The sequence below is a fragment of the Thalassophryne amazonica genome, chromosome 4 (genome assembly GCF_902500255.1).
Source record: "Thalassophryne amazonica chromosome 4, fThaAma1.1, whole genome shotgun sequence".
Taxonomy (NCBI): Eukaryota; Metazoa; Chordata; class Actinopteri; order Batrachoidiformes; family Batrachoididae; genus Thalassophryne; species Thalassophryne amazonica.
In genome coordinates this window covers 18,993,479-19,021,471 of record NC_047106.1, presented here as the reverse complement: position 1 = coordinate 19,021,471, position 27,993 = coordinate 18,993,479, and the positions used below count along the sequence as shown (strand labels likewise).

Genomic DNA, 27,993 nt, shown 5'->3' with positions numbered 1-27,993 from the left:
GACATATATCTGAAGCTTTTGTACAACAATCATTTCCACATAAATTCAGCATTATTTCATCAAAAAAGACTGAGGAAGTGATCAGAGCGCGGCAGCTACATGAGCTGCTGCTGGTGCGTTCACTGCGCCTCCTTCATTTCAAAGCCTCACTGATTATCGCCTCGTTTCTACTTAAAACGGCCTCGTTTCTGGTTAAAACTGACTTTAGAATGATTTAACAGGTTTTACCTTGTCATCTGAAGATTAATAATCCCATTATTCCCTCTGACCACTTTGGGTGAAGATGCGCAGTGGAGGCAAGCAGACCAATTTTTAGGGCGGGCCGTTCGGTCTGCGACACCGGCAGTGGGCATGTTGCTGCAGCTGCACAGGTGCAGCCTTGTTCTGCTACACACAAACCCCAAATGTGCACACATTCAGCTTTTGCATACCTTCATCTGGAGAATATCTCCTTCATGAGCCGGCCAGCCCTTCAGAACAAGCCCTGTGCGCGCATCCAGCAGAACAATGTAGCCAGACGAGAAACCGGCAGCGACAGTGCGCCCTGTGGGGCTCACTGCCAGATACCGGATGAGGCCAGCGTTTACATTGTTGTACGCCAGACGAAATTCATGCTGGGGGGGTAAACATAAGAAGATTAGTCATTCTTGAAGTCTGAAATTACTCTGCTGTGCACGTAGAGGGATAAAAAAGCTAAACCGCTTCATGATAGTTTATGGTGTGTTTCAAGCGAATAAGCCTGAACAGAGAAATAGCAACCTGCAGTCCTGTTTGCGAGGATCGATGAAGCGGAGAACAGAATCTCCGCTGCCAAAGACGACGCTGCAGTGTGGAGCTGGCATGGTGCTGACGGCTGTAATGGGATTCTTTCCATCCACAGCTTCATAGGAGCGAATCTGTTTGCCTAGAACCAACAAAGGAAAGGCGACAGTTACTGGGACACAAAGTATGCATCCAAGAGCAGGAATTAGCTGCGTTTGATCTCTCCTACCTGTATACTGGTCCCACAGATGTACAGTCCCGTCACAGCTGACGATCTCTTGCGAAGCTTCAAGCTGTCCGACATAGAAGACTGATTTTCGATGGTCGTTATAAGTCAGTCTAGGCTCCACCTCCTGTGTTCCATCACCGTAGTTATAGAGGGACCAAAGCTTTACAGTCTTGTCCTTACTTCCAGAAAGAAAGTAATCCTCTCCCACTAATGTCGCCAAACACTTTGTGGTGCCTGAGTGACCCAGGAAGCTCTGAAGTCGGATTTGGTGGAAGTGAAAGCGCGGATCCTGCTGGTTGAGGCCAATCTCATACTGCCAGTAGGCCAGCCAGTTGCCCTGCAAGGAGCGGCCGCTGCGAGGGAGCTCCTGCTTCAGGGCACTGTCCTCAGGGGTGGAGCCTATAAGCCAGGAGGTGACAAACGAAGAAAACACTGCACCAGCAGCTGCAGCGTTGAAAGAGGAGACGGTGGAGTTGATGGGAACAGAAAGGGTGCTGTGAGAGTGCCCCCAGGAGTTGGCCAAGCCCAGTCTGGAATTACCTCCATAATCAGTGTCCCGGGACACTTGGATACGGTTTCCCACCAGGTGGCTGCCAAACATGCCAGACTCAGGGAGGGAGTCAGCCAGAGGGGAGGGGTTACTGAACTGTGCAGTGGGATGTCTGCTGAAGGAGGAGGGATGTACTTCCAGCCGCGATGCTGCTGGGAGGTTAGCATCTGGACTCCCTGGGCCAGTGTTCTGATGACAGGACTGAGCCAGCTGCCACACCAGCTCATGGTTTGGGACCAGTTTGCGAATTGCTGCATCACCTGCAGAAGTCAAACAACAATGCCGGCACGAAACACTGCAGCTTAACTGTATGTTTGATTTGATTTATGTGTGCATCTTTCTACATTTCTTATTTGTCACAAAAGATGTTTCCTACCGATGAGACAGTAAAAAGGAATGTAGGAGGCGTAGGCCATCTCAGGGTCAAACACTGCCTGCAACTCCTCAAGTACTCCCAACTCGTATGTCACATTTGACCCCTCTGGTGTGCAAACGTCCACCACTGTAACTTCTCCAACAATCCTGCGAGGGGCGCTGTCCAACTGAAGCATAAGTTAAGAACTGACTACATCAGTTTTGTTTGTTTCACGTGTAAACTAATAACGTACAAAACAATGTATAGTCTTAGAAGTGATGGGTCGTGATAAGTTCAACCCAAATCAGAAAAAGTTGAGATGATATGGAAAATGGAGAGAGGGGGAAAAAAACAAAACACACTCACACATGCAGTGATCCTTACATATACTATGACTTCCGTTTCATTGCAGACAGTATGAACATAAGATTTTTCAAGTTTGTCGTGTCAACTTAATTTAAGTTGTTCATATATACATCCAATCCTGCATTTAATCCAGCAATCAATCCGGCAACACATTCCAAAATAAAAAAATAGTGCTATGGGCACTGTAACTCACCTAGATGATAGAAGACATCACAGTTTCAGTTACAAAAGTGGGCATGGCCAAATCCAAAGGTCATATCAAGGTAAAATAAAATAAAATCTTAAAAGCCTGTTGGATATGTTTGGAGCTACCCTTCTACAAAATTCCACTCAACAGCTTCAAAAACTACTGACCAATGGCTCTCTGTGGCATTTTTAATATGGCTGTCATGGCGGCCATCTTTTACATTGAACTAGACTGCCTTGAACAAACTTTGGTGTCCTTATAAGATGGAACATTTTTGCCAACTTTCAGCTTTACTGGCTCAGTAGTAGGGCTGCAACAAACGATTACTTGGATCATCGATTAATCTGATGGGGTTTCGACATGATTAATCGGATTAGTGGGGAGTTTTTTTAAAAATGTGCCAGGGAAACGATTTTTCTCTCTTCCATTTATTTAACAACAGAACATTATTTGAAAACTTAAAATACTTGAAAATCGACAAATCGTCAAATGTCCCTTTGCTATTGAAATATAAAATAATAAAAGAATAAAACAGTTTTAATAAAGAACAAGAATAATTATTTCAAATGACATTGCTTTATCAAGGTGCTGAGTTTCCATAAAACATTGAAACATATGTTATAAATATATGGTGAAAAAATAGGTATTTTGTTGCTGCAAATGAGCAATTAGCATAACCAGTTAACCATAAAACCTATATCAAAAACTGTAGCCTGACTCATATGTGCAACATTCTCTGTATAACTTGTAACTATGTGGTCATTTCACAATGACACATGTGACTCATGTCTCTTTCTCTAAAATTGTATGTAGCATTATTAGTTATTATTACTATTATTATTGTTGCTATTATAATATATTAATACAAATAAATTAAAAATATTATAATTGTCATACATTTGACTCTTTTGACAAACGCTGAGCCATTAATTATTATACAGAAAACAAATGCACAAACATGCTGAAATGCCAGCAGATTAATGCTAACTTTAACATCGAAAACGCCGTAGACCTATTAACGCGTTAGCATCGGCGTTAGCATAAAATACATCTATCAACTGTTTCAGAAGACCATAACAGGTCAGTTTAACATAAAAAAGGTAAATATTCCTCACAGACATAGGGTTTTAGTGGAGAAAAATTAAGATAAAGCGAAATAAAACAAATGAAACCAACAAAGCAGCAACTCGACGCACTCCATCACTGGTTCAAGATTCAAAGCAAAGCTCGGTTGATTATATGGAAGAAATGAAACATTTGTGGTAAAACAAAGGTATTTAGCAACTAATCGATGACTAAATCAGTTGACAACTATTTTAATAATCGATGTTAATCGATTAACTCGATTAGTTGTTTCAGCTCTACTCAGTAGTTTTGGAGAAGTCTACGTTTACACACGACGTTTACGATGCCGACAGATAGGTGACCCATGATATAAGCCCACTGCAGCTAAAAATTCACAAAAACCATGAGATTTTGTTTTTGGGCTTGCTGATTGCTGCCCTTGCTGCAAATTTCAGCTCAACTGCTGCATAAATGGCTGGCAAATGGCTACATATGACATTTTCAAGATGGCCACCACTGTGGCCATATCTGAAATCAAAATGGAATGCCTCGAACAAACTTTGGTGTCCTCATGGGTAGGAACACACACACCATGTTCACCTTCATTGGTTCAGTGGTTTCTGAGAAGATAATGTTTAAAGTGACAACTGGAAAAGTGGGTGTGATCACAGTCCAGGGTCATATCAAAGTCAAAATTAAAAATTTTGCAAAACCTGTTGGGTATATTTTTAGGCTTACTGATTGCAACCCATGTAGCAAATTACAGCTCAATTGCTGCATAAATGGCTGACAAATGGCTATATATGAGATTTCAAATATGGCCACCATGGGCTCAGGTTTCCCATGCGTTTTCTGTCAAACTGCAGCTAAAATTTTGCATGGTCTTTAGAAAACGCAGGAATGGATGTATATTACAGGATATGACGCTGACCACACAAAACATGAAACATCTTGGGTTCATACCGTCTGCAATGAAACAGTAGTCAAAGTAAATATAAGAATCAGTCCCAACTTTTTTCTGATTTGGGGTTGTACAGGGAGAAGATATGAATCGGTTTCATTTTCATATTTGGTCACATTATTTTCCTACATTTTTCAACAATTTTTTTTCATAAAGCTTGACATATTTATAAAGTGCTCTAAAAACAGATCAGAGGGACTATATGCAGATTTGAATGTGAGAGTTTACCTGAGGCTTCAGACAATGCAGAAAGGAGAAAACAGCGAAGAACCGACTCAGAGTGTCGGCCATATGCTGTTGCACCATCTCCCTCCCAATACGTAAACAGATCAGAGCCATCAGACTGAGCGTCTTCAGACAAACAACAGTGCGTGTCTGCACCCCACTGGGAAACCTGAGTACAGCAGAACAGAACAACATCCAAGAGAGGATGAAATGACAGAACACAAGAGTTTACACACCAGTTCAAATGTTCTCTGTTTGGTGTCACCACCAACTCATTAATGTTTTAACCTGGTTTATGACATTTTGTTTAATGGTAAGAATGTGGTCAAGAAGGACTTGATCAGACACAGAGGTGGGTCCAAGAACATTTTTTTCCACAAAGTATTCCACCCTCTGGGAGGCGTCATACATCATTAAAAACAAGGACAACAAGGCTAAAGAACACTTGGTACTGCAGAGCAGTTGCAAAGTTGGAATAGTTCAATAACATGAAGACATAGTATTTATTGAGACATTTTACTAGTTTTTAAACTGGACTCTTAATTTTGTTTGCTGACTTTTTAATTTATCCTTCTATGTACTTTTGTTTAATTTATTTGGCAGGGACAATGCAATCAAACATAGCACAAAAAAAAAAAAAAAAAAATTGCAGCTGATGTGATGCACAAGGAGTTTATAGCTAATGCGAATTCACAACTCCTGTCCCTGTAAGTATTAAATACTGCTTAGTAATCAGTATTTATTAGTTTTATTCCTATTTATCATTTTATCATTTCTGATCATTTTGAATCAGTGTTTTTAATTCCATTATACTGTATGTTTATTATATGACAAAGTCTGATCCTGATACTGGCTCCAGGGAGGGTATATTTTTGTTACCGTTGTCACTGAGTACCAACATTATTTTAATTCAAACATGGACACATTTCAGTGAAAGTGGTGGAGAGGTAGACCCTGACTGCAGTATTTGAGAATCAGAGCAAGGAATCAGGAGTCTCTGGGTTTATGATTGTCCCAGATTAAGACTAACATCAAGGCTTTCAATGACTTTTTGGACTCTGGCACATTTCTCTGGACATGATGCAGCATGCAGGTCCTTCAGTGTTGAGGAACCCAGTGGCTAAAGAAGGTAAAGGGGATGCCAAAATTTCACCTGGCTGTTTCAAAAGGGGAGGATGAACCAGTTGCGGACTTGACATCCAGAACCTGGGCCAATTCCATGATGTGGTGGATGTGGCAATGCGCGACACCAGTACATGCTCTCAGACTTGACATGGTAGACACTGGTGGCTTTCCACGCTCTTCTCCTTTTTGCAGACTCACTCAGTTTTTGAGAGCTATGTACTCCATACTGATTTGCCATAGAGTGCCATACTGTTTGTATTTTTTCATAATTGATGTAAATAAAGTCCAAGACATATTCAGTGACTTAGAAATATTCATGTATCCATCCCCTGACTTGTCTGAAGAAAACTGGCAATTAAACTGATTATTTACAGGTACAACCCCTGCCAAAAATTATGGAATCACCGGCCTTGGAGGATGTTCATTCAGTTGTTTAATTTTGTAGAAAAAAAGCAGATCACAGACATGACACAAAACTAAAGTCATTTCAAATGGCAACTTTCTGGCTTTAAGAAACACTATAAGAAATCATGAAAATAATTGTGGCAGTCAGTAACGGTTACTTTTTTAGACCAAGCAGAGGGAAAAAATATGGAATCACTCAATTCTGAGGAAAAAATTATGGAATCACCCTGGAAATTTTCATCCCCAAAAATAACACCTGCTTCAAATCAGGTCTGCTTTTTAGTCTGCATCTAAAAAGGAGTGATCACACCTTGGAGAGCTGTTGCGCCAAGTGGACTGACATGAATCATGGCTCCAACACGAGAGATATCAATTGAAACAATGGAGAGGATTATCAAACTCTTAAAAGAGGGTAAATCATCACGCAATGCTGCAAAAGATGTTGGTTGTTCACAGTCAGCTGTGTCTAAACTCTGGACCAAATACAAACATGGAAGGTTGTTAAAGGCAAACATACTGGTAGACCAAGGAAGACATCAAAGCGTCAAGACAGAAAACTTAAAGCAATATGTCTCAAAAATCGAAAATGCACAACAAAACAAATGAGGAACGAATGGGAGGAAACTGGAGTCAACATCTGTGACCGAACTGTAAGAAACTGCCTAAAGGAAATGGGATTTACATACAGAAAAGCTAAACGAAAGCCATCATTAACACCTAAACAGAAAAAAACAAGGTTACAATGGGCTAAGGAAAAGCAATCGTGGACTGTGGATGACTGGATGAAAGTCATATTCAGTGATGAATCTCGAATCTGCATTGGGCAAGGTGATGATGCTGGAACTTTGTTTGGTGCCATTCCAATGAGATTTATAAAGATGACTGCCTGAACAGAACAATTTCCAAAGTCATTGATGATATGGGGCTGCATGTCAGTAAAGGCACTGGGGAGATGGCTGTCATTACATCATCAATAAATGCACAAGTTTACGTTGATATTTTGGACACTTTTCTTATCCCATCAATTGAAAGGATGTTTGGGGATGATGAAATCATTTTTCAAGATGATAATGCATCTTGCCATAGAGCAAAAACTGTGAAAACATTCCTTGCAAAAAGACACATAGGGTCAATGTTATGGCCTGCAAATAGTCCGGATCTTAATCCAAATGAAAATCTTTGGTGGAAGTTGAAGAAAATGGTCCATGACAAGGCTCCAACCTACAAAACTGATCTGGCAACAGCAATCAGAGAAAGTTGGAGCCAGATTGATGAGAGTACTGTTTGTCACTCATTAAGTCCATGCCTCAGAGACTGCAAGCTGTTATAAAAGCCAGAGGTGGTGCAACAAAAATACTAGTGAATGTGTTGGAGCGTTCTTTTGTTTTTCATGATTCCATAAATTTTTTCCTCAGAATTGAGTGAGTCCATATTTTTTTCCCTCTGCTTGGTCTAAAAAGTAACTGTTACTGACTGCCACAATATTTTTTCCTGATTTCTTAAGCCAGAAAGTTGCCATTTGAAATGACTTAGTTTTGTGTCATGTCTGTGATCTGCTTTTTTTCTACAAAATTAAACAACTGAATGAACATCCTCCGAGGCCGTGATTCCATAATTTTTTTCCAGGGGTTGTATTATACCAAAGGGACTGATTACTTATGCAACCCATCATCTTGGCGTTTATATTTTAATGATTTATATCAAGTTGCAGAGATTTTGTAGAATGTAGAATTTTTTATTTTTTGTATTTTTTGTATTTGAAATGGCATAAACAAGTTAAAATGTGTGAAAGACCAAGTGTTCCAATACTTTGGAGGGCACTGTAGGTGTCGGGCTGCAGATGGGCATTTACCCCATAACGTGGAGAAGTGAGTAGGTCCAGTAGTGGTAGCAGGACATCCCGGTTAATCTTCATAAGCATGTCCATAAGAGTGGTATCAGAGAGAAAAACAATAATCTTTTGCGCGAGCACAAGCAGCGCCAAGCAGGCTTGCTTCCTTACGGGTGTTTAGGGCGCTGCGAAGAAAGGTGGAGAACCTGAAAAAAAACCCAGATATTTATAAATTCCAAATTACATTTTGTTAATACATATAAAAAAAATTCAATGCAATACAGGGGCATGGTTAACCCCTTATCCTCACCAAAAAGCCTATATAGGGTAGATACTGATAGGTGAGGACAGGCTCTCCATAAAGTTGAGCTATGTAGATCAGACATCCAACACAGGGATCGCGGTCTGGTCACCAACTATGGGTTTTCTCTCATACACGCTGCCCATTCCCACACTTTCCAGTCTGCTCTCTTCTGAAGCGGAAGCACAAACCGGTGGTTCTGGTGCCCTATAGGTGGAGGAGAAAAGGCAGAAATATATGACTGTTTACAAAAAAACAGCATCCCAGAAATATAACTGATGTCAGCGGACATATTACCAAATTACACACCAATGTAACAATTAGTCAGCAAATGCAGCAAATGTCTGGCCACATATCGAGAAGTCACCGTAGGTCCAAGCTTTGCAGACAACCATCTAACAGTTTTGCAAACTGTGTCTGTAGGTGGAAAGACCATTAAAACCATATTAAACAAGATCACATAAAATAAAATGCCTGCTTTACACAAACACACCAGACTCACCAAGAAGAATTTTTGCTCTTTCTCCTCAGATTGTTCTGAAGGATCGTTATCATCCTCTCTTCCTCGTGTTCTCCTAAAATTCCTTTGTCATTTCTTCCAGAGCCATTCCGTTCACAAACTCTCCCTCAAGGAGTGGCAACTGTAGTTCCTGAATCTGCTGTGTAGCCAGAGAGTTCCAGGTCTGGTACAGCAGGGTCACCTTCTCCCCGTTTACCCTCGTTAGTCCTCTGTTACTTCTTCTTCCTCCAGCTCTCCTCCCTCCTCTCCTTCACTTGCTTGTTTGAGATCCTGGTTGCTGTCAGCTGATTTGAGACTAGCTCGATCCCGCATGGAGTCCCCGTCACCTAATGAGAGCTCACTCGTGCTGCTTTTGTCACTGAGTTTTCCCACGCTCAAAGACTCTTGGTCTTGTTCCTTGAATGGGGTATTGTGGTTTTTCTCTGCTTCCCAGATGCCAATCCTGCGCCACTGTTGACATAGAACCCATTTGGAAAGTCCTCTGCCTCAGGAGAGAACACCTGGTCTTGAGACTGATGCCTGAGGAATAGTCCACCAAACCACTTTCCTCCCACAACCCCAGCGCCTGCACTGGCTCCACTGCTACTTCCCATATTAACCGCTAACAGACCCCTGATGATGGCCGCCCATCTCCGCAGTGAAGTCCTCCTCCTCTTCCTCACCTGCATTACAGGTGCTGATCCTCATCCCTTTGCAAGTGTCCACACCAGACCCTGAGAGGCAGCTTTCAAAGCCGGTGATGACCTGCAGCACATGGGGGAGAAGGTTGGAGAGAAAGGCCTGCAGGCCAAGCCTTACAATGAGCTGGAGAATGAAACAGTCCGTGTAGAGATAGAACCGCCCCCTCAGGCAGTGAGGGTTTTCATACACGCCAACTAGTGGCTTCAGCAAATACTTGTTTGCATTTCTGGGACCCAGCACTGTGGAGATGGGCTCAAAAAGGTACCAAGCAGCATACACAGCAGTGGACTCCTCAAGCATGAGGGCTAGAATGAATGGCAACAGGATCTCAAGACCTTCAGCTGTGATGTTACCATGCAACAGCATCTCAAGCTGCTGCCAAAGCTGGAAGACCACATCTCTCCCCTGAAGGGTGCAAATAGCTTCCATCTTCCTGTGGTAAGAAAAGATAAAACGATGAAGTGCTGAAAAATAGGAAGGAAAAGGAAAGGGTGTGATGATGGGGTTCAACAGCAGGCAGGGGTTTGGTGGAGGGATGCCGTTGCAAATTGGGTCATACTTGAAGAGAAGCGGATGTGGGCAGTCACACGCGTCATTGTGTGACACTCCAGAGTGCTTCCGTATTAGCAACAGCGTCTCAAGGGCATGATGCAGAGGCAGTGGCACATCACGGAGGTTGGAAGAACACATTTTCATTACAGCTCTGAAGCGCTGCCTGAGCTCGGCACCTTGTTTAGACCTCTCAACTTTGAGGAGAAGAATATTTCAGCAATGAAACACCTAGTGCCTGGCATATCTCTTTGATAGAGCTGTGTAAAAGGTAGAGAGTCATTTATTGGCACTTCTCTTGCCGTTTCATTTGGCATTGGTGAGTGCCATACTTCAGCCTGAAGGCTCTTTACCAGGAAATTGTTCAACTTCTCAAGCTCTTCTAAAGGCTGCAAGGCATTGAAGCCTTCAGGAAGGATAATCTTGACCTCTTCAGCATTATGAGCAGTTATGTTCACCTCCCCGTGCTTTTTGTTCACCACAACCCCCCTCTGTAAGATGGCACCACGTAAACCAGGACCTGCAATGCTTGTGAAATCACCAGGGAATGAACACGGGGACTGAGACACAATAAGTGCTGCATTTTCACCTGCTATCTTAACTCCTGCTGCACTAATGTTTGGCAGTGGAACAGAAGATGAGACCGAAGAGGATGGGCCAGTGGAAGCTAATGAGTCTAGTGCTTCTGTGCCTTGTTCAAGGCTCATCATCACGGTCTTCCATGGACCAGCCAGTAGATTCACAGCTGTGGTCTCTGGCACCATTCCATCAACAGTGTCATCCATCATATCAATGACGGGAATGTGTAGAGAAGGCACATTAAGAGCAGCAAGGCTTAGGAGAGGAGGTTCCACCGGGGAATACTGGCAAGGGATAAACGAGGAGGGTGGGGTTGGTCAAAGAGCTGAACCACGCCATAAGTTGTCAGACTGGTGTGGTTGTCTACTAGGTGCAGGCACACATTCTTTGCCTTGATGGCTTCTTTGCCTGACAGTTTATAGCCAGAAGGTAAGGTCTATCCAGTGATGTAAATTCTGGGACACCTCTCTGCTCTCCAGAAGTTGCTGATGGACCTCAATAAAATCCTCACAAGAGTTGCAACCAGGAAGGCACATCCAGATCTGGCATGTCAGGGTGGATTGAGCAAAAAATAGAAGGATCTGTGTAGAATTCTGGGATGCACTCATCAGGCGTCCAGCTTTGCATGCGTTCCATACTTGCTGGGTAGTCATTCGGCTCCCACTGGACCTAACATGGCTGCACAACCACCGCTTTTGGTGTCTGTCGGGCTTTGTAGACATAGTAGGTAATGTCTGAGAGCACATCAGATATGTGATGAGGTACATGAAGGTGTTCAGACTGCCCAGCAACACCAGTAACCCACAGAACTACCAAGGTCTCCACATACACCACCCCCACCTGCTCCACCCACCCCTGCTGGCAGGCCAAAGCTTCTTTGTCATCTCATACGTGAAGTCAAGCTGCTTATCTCCTTTATTAAGCCTGAACTTGGACCTCTTTAGGTCTCTGAATTTTCCAAATGGCACTGTGAAAATCCACCACCCATGGCAGCACTGGGTGGTAATTGGGTCTCCTTCTCGCCGTCCTGCTAACCTGTTGAGCTCCATCAGTAGTGGAAGTTTACTAACTTTCCATGAACCCAATCCAGAACCAACATCTTGAGCACATCAACACAGTCTTGGCACAGTCTGTTATTAGGACTCACACATGCATTGTTGACTGGCAGGCCAACCTTTGACACTTCTGTCTCTGCAACATGTCTGGTTTCCATTCCTAGATCTTCATAGTGAGCAAGGTGGAGCTTGAGGCGGACACATAGCTGCTCATCTACTGCAACATCCAGTAGGGACAGCTCTCCACAAGACACACCTGCTATGTGGCATGCCTCCAGGGCAATGATTAGTTGGTAGAGGATGAACAGCACTTTGGCATGGCTGTTAGCAAGCTTGGCTGGGCTATAAGTGACAATGTCATGGAGGGAATACTGGGTATAAGGTAGAAGAACATAGAGCATCTCTGCTGTCTCCAGCAGGCATTCTGCAGAGAGAATATTTGGGCACACATGGTCTGAGTGGGACCTGGACCAGCAAGCAGAATTAGACAGCAAACCATTCTCTGTTGTCCTTTTCTCTGGCTGGAGAAAGGGACGGTGACAGGCGGTCAAGTAAGGTGAATGTTGAATTCAAGAGGTTTTGCAGTGCTTGACGAACTGCATCGACTGCTACAACATGCAACTGCTCATTTGCATTTGCGTATTGCTGCACATATTTGTAATGAGCTTCACGCCATAGATTCCTGTAAAAGGAAGAAAATATCAGACTCATGTTTTACCTCCAACACTGTTCAATTCAGTCATTTTACATTCATCCATTACTTTGTTATTGGCTTTGCTTTTTTATTTTTCAAACATGCCACAAAATGTAATAAGCAGGATTCATGAGATATAATCTTCCATGTGCATAGGTTCAGGTGGATATACTTACAAGAAAACATTTTAACCTTTAAAAAGTTTATTTTAATTACATGCTAAATGATGTTTTCTTGAAATTACTCATTTAGAAAATTTACAACCATTTAAAGTGTAGTATTGGATGCGTAGCATTAAAAAAATGACTGTAGAGGCAAATGACAGAAGTATGTGCATGAGCATGCACGCACGCACGCACAACTCCAAAATCAGAAGAAGTTGGGACGGTATGGGAAGGTTAAAAAAAAAAAAACCTGCAGTGATTCTTACACTTCTTCAACAAAAATATAAATGCAACACTTTTGGTTTTGCTCCCATTTTGTATGAGATGAACTCAAAGATCTAAAACTTTTTCCACATACACAATTTCACCATTTCCCTCAAATATTGTTCACAAACCAGTCTAAATCTGTGATAGTGAGCACTTCTCCTTTGCTGAGATAATCCATCTCACCTCACAGGTGTGCCATATCAAGATGCTGATTAGTGCACAGGTGTGCCTTAGACTGCCCACAATAAAAGGCCACGCTGAAAGGTGCAGTTTTATCACACAGCACAATACCACAGATGTCGCAAGATTCGAGGGAGCGTGCAATTGGCATGCTGACAGCAGGAATGTCAACCAGAGCTGTTGCTCGTGTATTGAATGTTCATTTCTCTACCATAAGCCGTCTCCAAAGGTGGTTTCAGAGAATTTGGGCAGTACATCCAACCAGCCTCACAACCGCAGACCACGTGTAACCACACCAGCCCAGGACCTCCACATCCAGCATGTTCACCTCCAAGATCGTCTGAGACCAGCCACTCGGACAGCTGCTGAAACAATCGGTTTGCATAACTAAAGAATTTCTGCACAAACTGTCAGAAACCGTCTCAGGGAAGCTCATCTGCATGCTCGTCGTCCTCATCGGGGTCTCGACCTGACTCCGGTTGGTCGTCGTAACCAACTTGAGTGGGCAAATGCTCACATTCGCTGGTGTTTGGCACGTTGGAGAGGTGTTCTCTTCATGGATGAATCCCGGTTCACACTTTCCAGGGCAGATGGCAGACAGCATGTGTGGCGTCGTGTGGGTGAGCGGTTTTCTGATGTCAATGTTGTGGATCGAGTGGCCCATGGTGGCGGTGGGGTTATGGTATAGGCAGGCGTCTGTTATGGATGAAGAACACAGGTGCATTTTATTGATGGCATTTTGAATGCAGCGATACCGTGACGAGATCCTGAGGCCCATTGTTGTGCCATACATCCAAGAACATCACCTTATGTTGCAGCAGGATAATGCACGGCCACATGTTGCAAGGATCTGTACACAATTCTTGGAAGCTGAAAATGTCCCAGTTCTTGAATGGCCGGCATACTCACCGGACATGTCACCCATTGAGCATGTTTGGGATGCTCTAGACCGGCGTATACGACAGCGTGTATCAGTTCCTGCCAATATCCAGCAACTTCGCACAGCCATTGAAGAGGAGTGGACCAACATTCCACAGGCCACAACTGACAACCTGATCAACTCTATGCGAAGGAGATGTGTTGCACTGCATGAGGCAAATGGTGGTCACACCAGATACTGACTGTATCCCCCCCCAATAAAACAAAACTGCACCTTTCAGAGTGGCCTTTTATTGTGGACAGTCTAAGGCACACCTGTGCACTAATCATGGTGTCTAATCAGCATCCTGATATGGCACACCTGTGAGGTGGGATGGATTATCTCAGCAAAGGAGAAGTGCTCACTATCACAGATTTAGACTGGTTTGTGAACAATATTTGAGGGAAATGGTGATATTGTGTATGTGGAAAAAGTTTTAGATCTTTGAGTTCATCTCATACAAAATGGGAGCAAAACCAAAAGTGTTGCGTTTATATTTTTGTTGAGTGTACATTCATTTGACTTCGGTTTCATTGCAGACAGTATGAACACAAGATACAGGGTGGGCCAATACAAGTAAATTGTAACCACTTTTTGATCATACACAAGTTTGAGATGAGAACTTTTTGAACATTTTATTTACAGACTTGTAACAGAAGCATCAAATTAACATTTGATACCAAAGGTTTCCCATTTTGTCTCTTTTTTCCCCACACAGTTCAATAATTGATGACATGTTCAACCACGCTCCTCTTCTGTGAATTACAGTTGCAATACGCACATTTAAGTTTGTGATGACATTGCCACACATCTCAAGAGGGATTCTCCGAATTTCTTTTTCATTTTCAGAAATTGATATTCCTGAAAATGAAAAAGAAATCTATGTTATTTTGGAAATTGTACAAATTTAAAAAGTGGTAATATTTTATTGGCCCACCCTGTATTTTGCGTTTAGTGCGGTCAACTTCATTTCATGTTAATATTTAATATTAACATTGTAATAGTGTTAATATACATCCATTCCTGCAGTTAAGGCCTGCAACACATTCCACAAAAGGTGGTACGAGGCAATTTAGGGCTCATAATGAGGTGAGGTAAAATAAATAAATAAATGTTATTTCAAACAGATGATGTCAACAAGTAACTGTATTCATGATTTGGTACAAAAGCAGTATCCACAAAAGGCTTGAGCATTTGAGGGGCAAAAAATGGGCAGAGGATCTCCAGTTTGTCAAATGCATTCGGACCATTTTTGAAATGTTTAAAAGCAATGTTCTTCAACAAAAGATTGGAAGGAATTTGCATATTTCTCCCTCTACAGTGCATACTATCATTAAACAGTTCAAAGAATATGGAGGAATTTCAATGCATAAAGAGCAAGGTTGCAAGCCTAAGATGAATACCCATGGTCTCTGGTCCCTCAGACGGCACCGCATCAAGAACTCTCACTCATCAATAGCTGCTATAACCACATGGTATGAATACAGACCGTGAAAGTGGGGCCTCACGATCCTTCTGACTTTTTGGGTTTTAAGCAGGAGGTGTCAGAAAAGTTACCACAGGGATAACTGGCTTGCGGCGGCCAAGCGTTCATAGCGATGTCGCTTTTTGATCCTTCGATGTCGGCTCTTCCTATCACTATGAAGCAGAATTAGCCAAGCGTTGGATTGTTCACCCACTAATAGGGAACGTGAGCTGGGATTAGACTGTCGTGAGACAGGTTAGTTTTACCCTACTGATAATGTGTTGTTTCAATAGTAATCCTGCTCAGTACGAGAGGAACTGCAGATTCAGACATTTGGTGTATGTGCTTGGCTAAGGAGCCAATGGTGCGAAGCTACCATCTGTGGGATTATGACTGAACGCCTCAAAGTCAGAATCCTGCTTCAACGAAGCGATACCGAAGTGTCGTGGATTTTAGGTTGGCCCCCGATAGCTGGCCACCCCCCGAGAGGGTCCCGGTGAGCAGAGCCGCTCGTGACTGGACTGGGGCGCGGCCGGATATGCGGCCGCCCCCCTCCTCCCTCAAACCTCATGTTTGTGGAGAACCTGGTGCTAAATCACTTGCAGACGACTTCGAGAAACCTTTGTCAAGCACCATAACAGAGTTACACCCATTTTTAAGAAATGCGTGCCACATGATGAAGACCTAGTCGAAACGCGTCTGTGCTCCTGATCCTGTCACCTTGCCGTGAGTCATTAAAACTTTTATTAAGAAGGACACTTGAGTGTTGCTGGCTATATTTTTACATTGCCACATGCTCCAGACCACAGATGAAAAGGACCATCCATATGATTATCACCAACAAGTCCAGCCAGGCTCTATCGTGGTATGTTGTAGGGCAGTGGTGTCCAAAATATTCCAAAAACAGCCAAGAGGGTGCAGGTTTTCTTTGCAGCCACTGACTCCAGCAGGTGATTTCACTGATGAACTCATCCAATCTGCTCGAAGTGATGTTAATGATGGAATACTTTTGGACACCACTGTTGTAGGGTGTGTCAGTGCCCTTGACAAAGGTAATTTACACTTCTGTGATAGCAGCACTAATACAGAAAAGCATGCTGAGATTTTAGAGCAACAGATGCCAAAATATGACAACATATGCCTTAAGTATTGTGAGAAGGAATGGCAAATTACAAAGTAACAAATGCTATAGTGTCCACTTTTTTAAAATGTGTTGCAAGCTTGTAATGTAGGAATGGATGTACGAGGTCTGCCAATAAAGTATAGGTCCTTTTTATTTTTTTCAAAAACTATATGGATTTCATTCATATGTTTTTACGTCAGACATGCTTGAACCCTCGTGCGCATGCGTGAGTTTTTCCACGCCTGTCGGTGACGTCATTCGCCTGTGAGCACTCCTTGTGGGAGGAGTCGTCCAGCCCCTCGTCGGATTTCCTTTGTCTGAGAAGTTGCTGAGAGACTGGCGCTTTGTTTGATCAAAATTTTTTCTAAACCTGTGAGACACATCGAAGTGGACACGGTTCGAAAAATTAAGCTGGTTTTCGGTGAAAATTTTAATGGCTGATGAGAGATTTTGAGGTGATACTGTCGCTTTAAGGACTTCCCACGGAGCGAGACGTCGTGCAGCACTCCCAGGCGCCGTCGTCAGCCTGTTTCAAGCTGAAAACCTCCACATTTCAGGCTCTATTGATCCAAGATGTCGTGAGAGAACAGAGAAGTTTCAGAAGAAGTCGGTTTCAGCATTTTATCCGGATATTCCACTGTTAAAGGAGATTTTTTTTAATGAAAGACGTGCGGACGGGTCCGCGCGTCGGGACGCAGCCGGCGCGGTGCGGCTGCCACAGGAAAAACACCTCCGTGTTGATAACCATTTGTAAAATCCAGGCGGCTTTTTATGGCTTTCAGTGGAGTGAGTATATGAGAAATTGTTTAACAGCTGGACATGTTCCAACTTGTCCTTAAGGCTTCCAACAGAGGTGTTTTTCCTGTGGCGGAGCGTCGCGGCGGCTGCGAGCTGACGCTGCAATCCGCCCGCACGTCTTTCATTAAAAAATCTCCTTTAACAGTGGAATATCCGGATAAAATGCTGAAACCGACTTCTTCTGAAACTTCTCTGTTCTCTCACGACGTCCTGGATCAATAGAGCCTGAAATGTGGAGGTTTTCAGCTTGAAACAGGCTGACGACGGCGCCTGGGAGTGCTGCGTGACGTCCCGCACCGTGGGAAGTCCTTAAAGCGACAGTATCACCTCAAAATCTCTCATTAGCCGTTAAAATTTTCACCGAAAACCAGCTTAATTTTTCGAACCGTGTCCACTTCGATGTGTCTCACAGGTTTAGAAAAAAATTTGATCAAACAAAGCGCCAGTCTCTCAGCAACTTCTCAGACAAAGGAATTCCGACGAGGGGCTGGACGACTCCTCCCACAAGGAGTGCTCACAGGCGGATGACGTCACCGACAGGCGAGGAAAAACTCATGCATGCGCACGAGGGTTCAAGCATGGCTGACGTAAAAACATATGAATGAAATCCATATAGTTTTTGAAAAAAATAAAAAGGACCTATACTTTATTGACAGACCTCGTATATTAACAAATGAACAGTGCTGCCACAGTTACTTTGAAAAAGTAATCCAATTACTGATTACTCCTTGAAAAAGTAACTTAGTTACTTTACTGACTCAATTGTAAAAGTAACTAAGTTAGATTACTAGTTACTTTTTTAGTTACTTTCCCCAGCTGCCGACAACAACCCTCTGCCATCTCAACATGACAATGATACCCGTTTTGCCAAAACTCACTTTATAGTCACCCTTTCTTGACTTCAATGAAAATAAATACTGTTTTATAAAAAGTAAAATAATCTTTCTTGACCTCATATTTAACTGTTGACCGCACTGTAACAGTAAAACTTGCAATTTCTAACCTACATTGTTTGTAAATGTAACTATTAAATTCTAACATTTTTCTAACATTTAAATTCTCTATAAACATTTTACTTGTCAAAATTATTATTAAGTAGTATTAGTAGTTGTAGTAAAAAAAAAAAAAAAAAAAAAAAAAACGGCTTCAAAACTGGACCTTTAATCTAGGGGTGTTGTGGGGGAGGGGGGCACATCCCTGCCCCATGCCCCCATTCCACCTAGATTCGCCCCTGCTTTTGTGTTTGAGCACAAAGAATGGATAACATTTATTTATGTAGAAAACAGGACCAGATTTACAGGTAAGAAAGTTTTACTGCATTTTCACATCGTGTGTGGTCCTCAGAAAGAGAGTTTAGGTGCATTTGAGTGGAAAATAGTGTTAATTGTTGACCGCGTCGCGGAGGATCAGCTGTTTTTAACGAGACGATACGGAGCGGCTCAGCTCAGAATTCTAAATAAAGGAGAAAAATAAAGCATAAAAATGACTTTGTAAAGCTCAGTGCAGGTGTGCTGTTGTCACCGCGCTTTACGAGGTGAGGACGAGTCGGAGCTGATGAAAAGCTCACAGCTCACTTAAAGTGGGCAGTTCAGTCGAACCCCGACCCCCTGCCCACGGACCAAGTTTAATGCTGCTGTCGACCCACAATGCAAAAATAATAGTAACGCACAGTGACTTGGAGAAGTAACTTTAATCTGATTACTCATTTGGAAAGATTAATGCGTTAGATTACTCGTTACAAAAAAAGTGGTTAGATTAGATTACTAAGTAACGCATTACTGGCATCACTGCAAATGAAATAAGGTTGACCACACAAAACATGATATATCAAGGTTTATACTGTCTACAATAAAACAGAAGTCAAAGTAAATGTAAGAATCACTGCAGGATTTTTTTATTTGTATTTTCTATACCGTCCCAACATTTTCTGATTTGGGGCTGTACTTACAAACCTTCTAGCTTCACCACTTTTAAGGGATAGTTAACTCACATAGGGTTAGGGCTTCTAGCCCTATGAATTGAGACACCTCTCCGCCTTACGGGGGGGAAAAAAAAAAAACCCTTGACCAGACCCCGGATAAGCAGTTGAAGATGAGTGAGTGAGTGAAAACTTTTATCGTTTTGAAGAAACAATGCGTAAAACCAATTTGGCTGTTGGAAGTTGTGTCATTGTGTAGTTTTTTCCAGTAAATAGCACTCAGAGTGCATCGTTTACAATGCTGTCAAGCATAGCTGGGGCCTAGAGTGCATCGTTTACAATGCTGTCAAGCATAGCTGGGGCCCCATCACCTCTTGATCACATTTGCTACAAGAAACAGAAGCAAAGCAACCAGCTGTCATCCATTTTCTTTCAGAGTGCATGTTTTACAGTGACAAGACACAAGCGGTTGTTATGCCATGAGCTAGGTGGGGCCAAATTAGACAAGATATCTATTTTATGGAAATGCAGAGTGATGTGACTAAGCAACTGCCAATTCAAGTGAAGGTTGTGTTATCGTTATTTGTAATAAAGTTTGCATTTAAACTGCAAATATGAAGCCTCAATAACATTTAGTTGTCATAAGAGTTTGAAAACAAAATGTTAGGAAGCATTAGGAAGCAACATGCAACTTAGGTGAACTGGAAACTTTAAATTGACCGTAGGTGCGAGTAGCAGTGTGAATGAGTTTATATGCCTGCGTGTGGCCCTGCAATAGACTAGGAGCTTGTCCAAGTACTCTGTACTCTGGCTTTTGCACTGCTGGGATAGGCTACAACACCCCTATGACCCTTAACTGTAATAAGCAGGAATACAGTTTGAAAGAATTGCAATTTACGGGTTGTATATGGTAACATATCAATATGAACTGCCTTATTTTTTTGTTTATTTAATCTTTAGTCTTTCCCTCCAGCCATTGAGAGTGTATGAGTAAAACCTGCACAGACCATCAATAAACTAACTAGTATAAACATAGTTGGTCAGGATCTCGCACAGTTCCAGACCTACACACAGTCAAATAAAAGATTAATAACAATAAAATCATTTATTGCTGCTTGAATACTTTGTATAATGTCAAAGTTTGAAAAGTTACAATTTTAGTTTAAAGTGCATCGTTTACAATGCTGTCAAGCATAGCTGGGGGCCCAGAGTGCATCGTTTACAATGCTGTCAAGCATAGCTGGGGCCCCATCACCTCTTGATCACATTTGCTACAAGAAACAGAAGCAAAGCAACCAGCTGTCATCCATTTTCATTCAGAGTGCATGTTTTACAGTGACAAGACACAAACTGCCCGTACTGACGTATTCACTGTTTGTCAATATGGCAACCGAAGCGCAACTTGTTGCAGTAGCCTGTTTGCTCTTTATTTTCTCACCTTTCTGCGTAAATGCAAAGAAATAGAAGTCGTCGCAGATTTCTTCGACGCATCGCAATCACGTCAGAGAATGTTGTGGTATTAATAATTAATTTAATTAATTAGTCATTTATCATAATAATAACAGTAATAATAATTAATAGTATTAATGATTAATGATTATTAATATGAACATTAATTAATTAATATTAGTAGTAATTAATAGTGTTAATTGATTAATCATTAATTGATTGATTAGTAATTAATTAGTAATTAAAAGAAATAAACACTTGAAATATATCAGTCTGCATGGAATGAATGTATACATTATACAAATTTCACTTTTTTGAATGGAATTACTGAAATTAATCAACTTTTTCATGATATTCTAATCATATGACCAGCACCTGTATGTATGTTATGGGCTGCATCTAGTTCTGTTAACCTTATATTTCTTTTTCAAATTCTCCCATTTTTTGCATCCAGTCCTATTACCTTTAGAAATTTCCTTGACAAATAATAGCTGTCTATTAGGACATCAGGTTATGTGTTACACATATACGTGTGTGTATATATTTTCCAACTTACTCCCATTTGCTGAAACTTCTCATTTTTTGCCCGTAAGCTTATTAGGAGACAAGTGTGCTCAGGGCTCCCTGTTTGTTTACAAAATACACAAACGCATTAAAGACCTTGAAATCCAACAGCAGGGGTCGCTATTATCCAAAGATTTATGAACATACAAATTAACGCGCTTATCCTTTATCATGATTTTCTCCATTGTGATATATAAAAGTGTCTTATCGGAACATTTGTGTGAATATGCATTATAACGCCTCAGCGCACAAGCGAGGTTATGATATTACTCAGAATGACAATATACGCAACGCAACATGCATCCAGCAACATACACGTTGCTGTCATAGGCAACTGCCTGTAAAGTTTTTTGGCAAGTTATAACTTTCTAAACAGTGTAATTTGTAATGAAAGCCGCTTACATTTGTGCGGCTCTTTCGGTGCTGTGTTTGTTTCTGTGGAGACAGTGGTAAGCTCCTCCTACCCCTCCAAACGGAGTGTGCATTGAGATTCACTCCATTTGGAGGGGTTTGTAGCCCTCCGCCTAGCTCCAAAAAGAAAATTGAGATATCCCTCTGTCTCTTGTGCCCGTGCAAAACGGAGGGTAAGAGGTAAGGGGAAGAGCCAAGGGGTAGAATTAAGATTCAGCAACATTTATCCATCTAGTGTACCTGATATTATGCTGTGAGACACACTGCATGGTTTGAATGAAGGAGTCTTGTAGTGTGAATTCCATTTGTTGAGAACATGGGTCTCTGGCCAAGCTGTAGTTCAGCTTACTTTTCCTCAGACCCTGAATGGACACTCGTGTCCACCCAGCAGGTATCTTCGCCTGGATACACTGAAGGTATGTGCGAATTTCTGCCTCACTGAAATTGTCCAGGCGGGCACATCGAGTGACCTTTCCCTCCCGAAGGCCCACCACCCACCGCGTAGGAACAATGGCGACAAGCTCCCGTGGACGGGGACCTGGGCCTTGCTGTCGTCGGTCAATTCCCAAGTCTTTCTCTACTGCAAGCGATAGCCAATCCATGGTGTTAGGAGTACCACTGTCCAACTGTGTCTTTCATAGAAGGCAAATTTCCAACATCCATTGAGAAAGAAACCACAGACGCCAAAGGCAAATGCAACCGATTCTTCTATCCTTTCCTGTGTAGACATATTTAAAAATTATAAACAAACATGTAGATTACCCAGTCATCCATGGACAGTGTTTCAGCTATACAAAACTTAAAAATAATGAAGATCATCACTTTCTACATTCAGGAAAAGAACAGAAGTACTTCATGAGCCTGAACTGCTTCACCATATCTGCCCTCAAAGATGTGAAATCAATGGCTTACAGAAAGTTGGTCATGTATAAAGCATAAATCAATTCATTAAAATATACATGTCTCTATATTTGTGTGTATACTGATGGAATTTTTTTTGTTGAATGTATTGTTGAAATCCTGGCATCAATCATTTCTGGAGGGTCTGACTATTTTTAGAAAGTGGCCAGTTGAGGTGGTTTGGGCATCTCGTAAGGATGCCTCCTGGGCGCCTCTCTAAGGAGGTGTTCCAGCCACATCCATCTGGGAGGAGACCCCGGGGAAGACCCAGGACTAGGTGGAGAGATTGCGAGGTCTGTTAGAAAAGTATCGGACCTTTTTATTTTTTGCAAAAGCCTGATGGATTTGAATCACGTGTGCGTGCATGAGCCAACCTTGAACCTTCATGTGCATGCATGAACTTCTTCACGCCTGTCGATTGCGTCATTTCCTGGTAAGCAGCCTTTGTGTGAGGACGTGTGCGGTGCGCTCGGCGGATTTTCATGTCCAGGAAAAAGACAGAACGACGAGCAGCACTACTGCATCAAATTTCGCCAGGAAATGGGCGACAGCCAGGTGGAAACCATTCGGATTATTCAGACAGCTTTTGGTGACGATGCTTTGGGCATCACACAGATTAAGGAGCTGTACAACCGGTTTAAAGACATCCGCACAACGGTCACGCAGTGGTGATGCGGGACCGTCGTGTGACTATCCCAGAAATTGCAGAAGAGGTGCACATCAGCACTTTTTCGGTACATTCCACTGTGACAGAAGATTTGGCCATGAAAAGATTGGTGGTGAAATTCATGCTGCTTTTGACGGCGGCGCAAAAGCGCCTCCGTGTTGAAGTCTCACAGGACATGCTGTGACATGCCCACCTCTTCCACAATTTCTCGGATAGTCACACGACTGAAAAGTCACCGGAAGGCATATGAATCATCCGAATGGTTTCCACCTGGCTGTCGCCCAGTTTCTGGCAAAATTTGATGCGGCGCTACTCGAGTCGTTCCGTCTTTTTACTTGAAATGAAAATCTGCCGAGCGCACTACACATGTCCTCACACAAAGGCTGCTTACCAGAAAATGATGCAATCGACAGACGTGATAAAGTTCACGCATGCGTACGAAGGTTCAAAGTTTGCTCATGCAAGCACACGTGATTCAAATCCATCAGGTTTTTGCAAAAAATAAAAAGGTCCGATACTTTTCTAACAGACCTCGTATATCTCCACACTGGCCTGGGAACGCCTTGGGATCCCTCAGTCGGTGGTGGTCAATTTGGCTCGGGAAAGGGAAGTTTGGGGTCCCCTGCCAGAGCTGCTGCCCCCGTGACCAGACCCCGGATAAGCAGTTGAAGATGAGTGAGTGAGTGAAAACTTTTATCGTTTTGAAAAAACAATGCGTAAAACCAATTTGGCTGTTGGAAGTTGTGTCATTGTGTAGTTTTTCCAGTAAATGGCACTCAGAGTGCATCATTTACAATGCTGTCAAGCATAGCTGGGGCCCAGAGTGCATTGTTTACAATGCCCCATCACCTCTTGATCACATTTGCTACAAGAAACAGAAGCAAAGCAACCAGCTGTCATCATTTTCATTCAGAGTGCATGTTTTACAGTGACAAGACACAAGCGGTTGTTATGCCATGAGCTAGGTGGGGCCAAATTAGACAAGATATCTATTTTATGGAAATGCAGAGTGATGTGACTAAGCAACTGCCAATTCAAGTGAAGGTTGTGTTATCGTTATTTGTAATAAAGTTTGCATTTAAACTGCAAAATATGAAGCCTCAATAACATTTAGTTGTCATAAGAGTTTGAAAACAAAATGTTAGGAAGCATTAGGAAGCAACATGCAACTTAGGTGAACTGGAAACTTTAAATTGACCGTAGGTGCGAGTAGCAGTGTGAATGAGTTTATATGCCTGCGTGTGGCCCTGCAATAGACTAGGAGCTTGTCCAAGTACTCTGTACTCTGGCTTTTGCACTGCTGGGATAGGCTACAACACCCCTATGACCCTTAACTGTAATAAGCAGGAATACAATTTGAAAGAATTGCAATTTACGGGTTGTATATGGTAACATATCAATATGAACTGCCTTATTTTTTTGTTTATTTAATCTTTAGTCTTTCCCTCCAGCCATTGAGAGTGTATGAGTAAAACCTGCACAGACCATCAATAAACTAACTAGTATAAACATAGTTGGTCAGGATCTCGCACAGTTCCAGACCTACACACAGTCAAAAGATTAATAACAATAAAAATCATTTATTGCTGCTTGAATACTTTGTATAATGTCAAAGTTTGAAAAGTTACAATTTTAGTTTAAACCCCCCATAATACTCCATTTACAGTGATTGCTTTTTACAGCTATCTTAAAGTGAACAAATCCTCATATTACAGAAGGTGCAGTTAGTCACATGAGGCATTTTTATTTGATAAATTAAAGCGAGTCTTTAGTTTGCCTTCTGACGATGCCAAAACACAATTGGCTAACGTTACTCATTAACAAACATCACTTAAAAGTTACAGACCGAAGCTATGCAGATTAGTTGTAAGACTGAGTAAAAATTAAGTAGCGAAAATCAGAATGTTCACTTAGTGAATGTGTATCCTGAGTTGTGGTGTTTAGCTTACCTCTCCACACTTGTAGCAGCTGACAGCTAGCGCGAAGCTAACGCTGTGCCGTCGCTTTCAAACATGACGGATTAGTTCCACATCAACTTTATGAAGTGAAAACACGCCACGGGACAATATCTACTTTCGCCATTTTTTTTACAGTTTGGGAAAAAAAAAGAGTCAGAAAATAAACGACAACCAGTCAACCAAATATGTTTTCTTCTGAGCTTGTTGGAGCCATGTTTTCACGTGACACAACAGCAGCCTCAGCTCACGTGACCCACCTGCGCCTGTGTTACGATGAAGTTTGTGCCCCAAACAATCCTGTGACCAGAGGTCAAACACTCATGGCGTTCAAGTTCAAAGGTATGAGACGAAGGTATATTATTTTATTATTACTGTGTTAACATTGTGGTTTACATAATTAAAAACAGGTCACAAATAAAATACTTTTCCAGTTCTTATGGTCATTTTCAACAAATATTTTGTCAATGAATTGTAGATTACACAAAAATATTTTAATGGCACATGTTATTGCACAGTAACTTGAAATAATGGTTTTTGTACAATATTTTAAAATGAAACTATGGTCATAGCATGTCACATTGGTAATATTACAAAAACCTGAAATGATAAGGATTTTTCTGTATTATTTTCAGATAAAACTATGGTCACAGAATGCCACCTTAGGTATTGTACAAAAATAAAAAATGAAATGATAAAAGTAATAAAGAAATTGATGTGATTTGTTTTTGTAATTACATCTGAGCTTTATAATCAGACATTATAACATCCATAATTCATTATTTTAATTCATGAAATACAGATACCCCTGTATAATTAAAGCAATTTATAGAATGTTTGGCCACCTATTTTCAGTTTTTTTTTTTTCCAATTTATTTTCATTTATAGAGTGCCAAATCACAACAAAGTTGCCTCAAGGCGCTTCACACAAGTAAGGTCTAACCTTACCAACCCCCAGACCAAGCACACAGGCGACAGTGGTAAGGAAAAACTCCCTCTGGGGAAGAAACCTCAAGCAGACCAGACTCAAAGGGGTGACCCTCTGCTTGGGCCATGCTACAGAGATAAATTACAAAACAATTCACAAAACGAATATACAGGAAATGCTGTTGGTGCACAGGACAGGAGCATTTCAGGAACAGATACCACACCCATCTCCAGATGGAGCCACACCTCAAACAGAAAGAAAAGAAAAAACAAAACAGAATCAAGCATCAGAAAGACAGCAAATACAGTATAATTTATCAGCATTATGCAACAAGAAAAACAAAAGAAATACTAAGGTGATCGCCGGCCACTAGCCCTAAGCTTCAAAAGACCCAGGATTTAGATAAAGGTGAGGTCGAGGCCCGCTCTGGTTCCTAATAAAATGAATTTAAAAGAGTAAAAATCATAGTAACATACTATGCCAGTATGCTAGCCATATGAAAGGGAAAATTAGTGCGTCTTAAGTCTGGACTTGAAAGTCTCAACAGAATCTGACTGTTTTATTGATGCAGGGAGATCACTTCACAGAATAGGGGAATGATAAAAGAAAGCTCTATGACCCACAGAGTTTTTATTTACCCGAGGGACACAAAGTAGTCCTGCACCCTGAGAACGCAAAGCCCGGGCAGGTACGTAAGGTTTAATTAGGTCAGCTATAGGGAGGTGCCAGTCCATGAACAATTTTATAGACTAGTAACCTTAAAATCTGATCTCACTGGTACAGGAAGCCAGTGAAGGGATGCCAAAATGGGTGTAATGTGGTCAAAATTTCTGCTTCGTGTCAAAGGTCTGGCAGCAGCATTTTGAACCAGTTGGAGACCCCTAATGCAGCACTGCAGTAAACCAGAAACTAGAACATTGCAGTAGTCCAATCTAGCTTATGAAAAGCCACTTCTAACAGGAATTTGTTGAAAATTGAAAATTTTTTCCAAGGTAAAAATTTGTGGAATTGTGAAGCAGTGTTGGCTCGGCAGATGGATTATCCAGAGTGAGACAATTCTTTCGTGGTAAACGTGAGTCATCATGAATGTTGAAATCCCACAGTGAGCTGTGGACTCACAATTACAAGAAAACAAAAGCTGCTCTCGTCATTTCACCGCTAGAGCAGAATAACTACTCTCTGTACTTTTTAAAGGATGGGATATTCTTTGATTTTACCTCTGAGAGTCAAGCAAAGAGCAGATGTCATGTGATCATCCCTGTCTGTCTGTCTGTCTGTCTTCAGTTTGTTTACAAGACAACACACCACAACACAACACAAATGAAAAACAACAAAAAAGGTAACTGAAAAAGCGGTTTCTGATCACATGACTTTTGACCTTAGGTGAGCATTAAAGGTCAAACACAAGGTCACTGTCAGTCAAAATACCCACTTTTACTGCATTCATCATCAATACATTACTTCCTCGGACATTGTTCATCTGCTCATAAAAGCTTAAAACTCATTGTTAATGATTATTATTATTATAAATGCTCCTAAATGCTTAAAACCTCTTCTGGATCCAAAATATGTAGATCAAATTCAAAAGAAAAATCCCTCATTATTTTCCAGGACATTATCCATTTGCTCACCAAATTTCATCATCATCCTCTCACAACATTTTGGCTTTAAATGTTGCTGTTTGCCAAACAGAACATTCTGAATAGAGGTCAAACTGCTGCAAACATAAAAGTAAAGAAAAAAAGTCCCTCCTTTGAGTCTCTCTCTCTCTCTCTCTCTGTCTCACTCTCTCTCTGTCTCTCTCTCTCTCTCTCTCATTCTATCCATTTATTTGCTGGAGATCAC

At 41.7% G+C, this 27,993-nt stretch overlaps 1 pseudogene; it reads right to left on the bottom strand.

The window, feature by feature from the left end:
• Positions 1-416: 416 nt before the first annotated feature.
• Positions 417-25,471, bottom strand: LOC117508873 (annotated as a pseudogene).
• Positions 25,472-27,993: the final 2,522 nt, after the last annotated feature.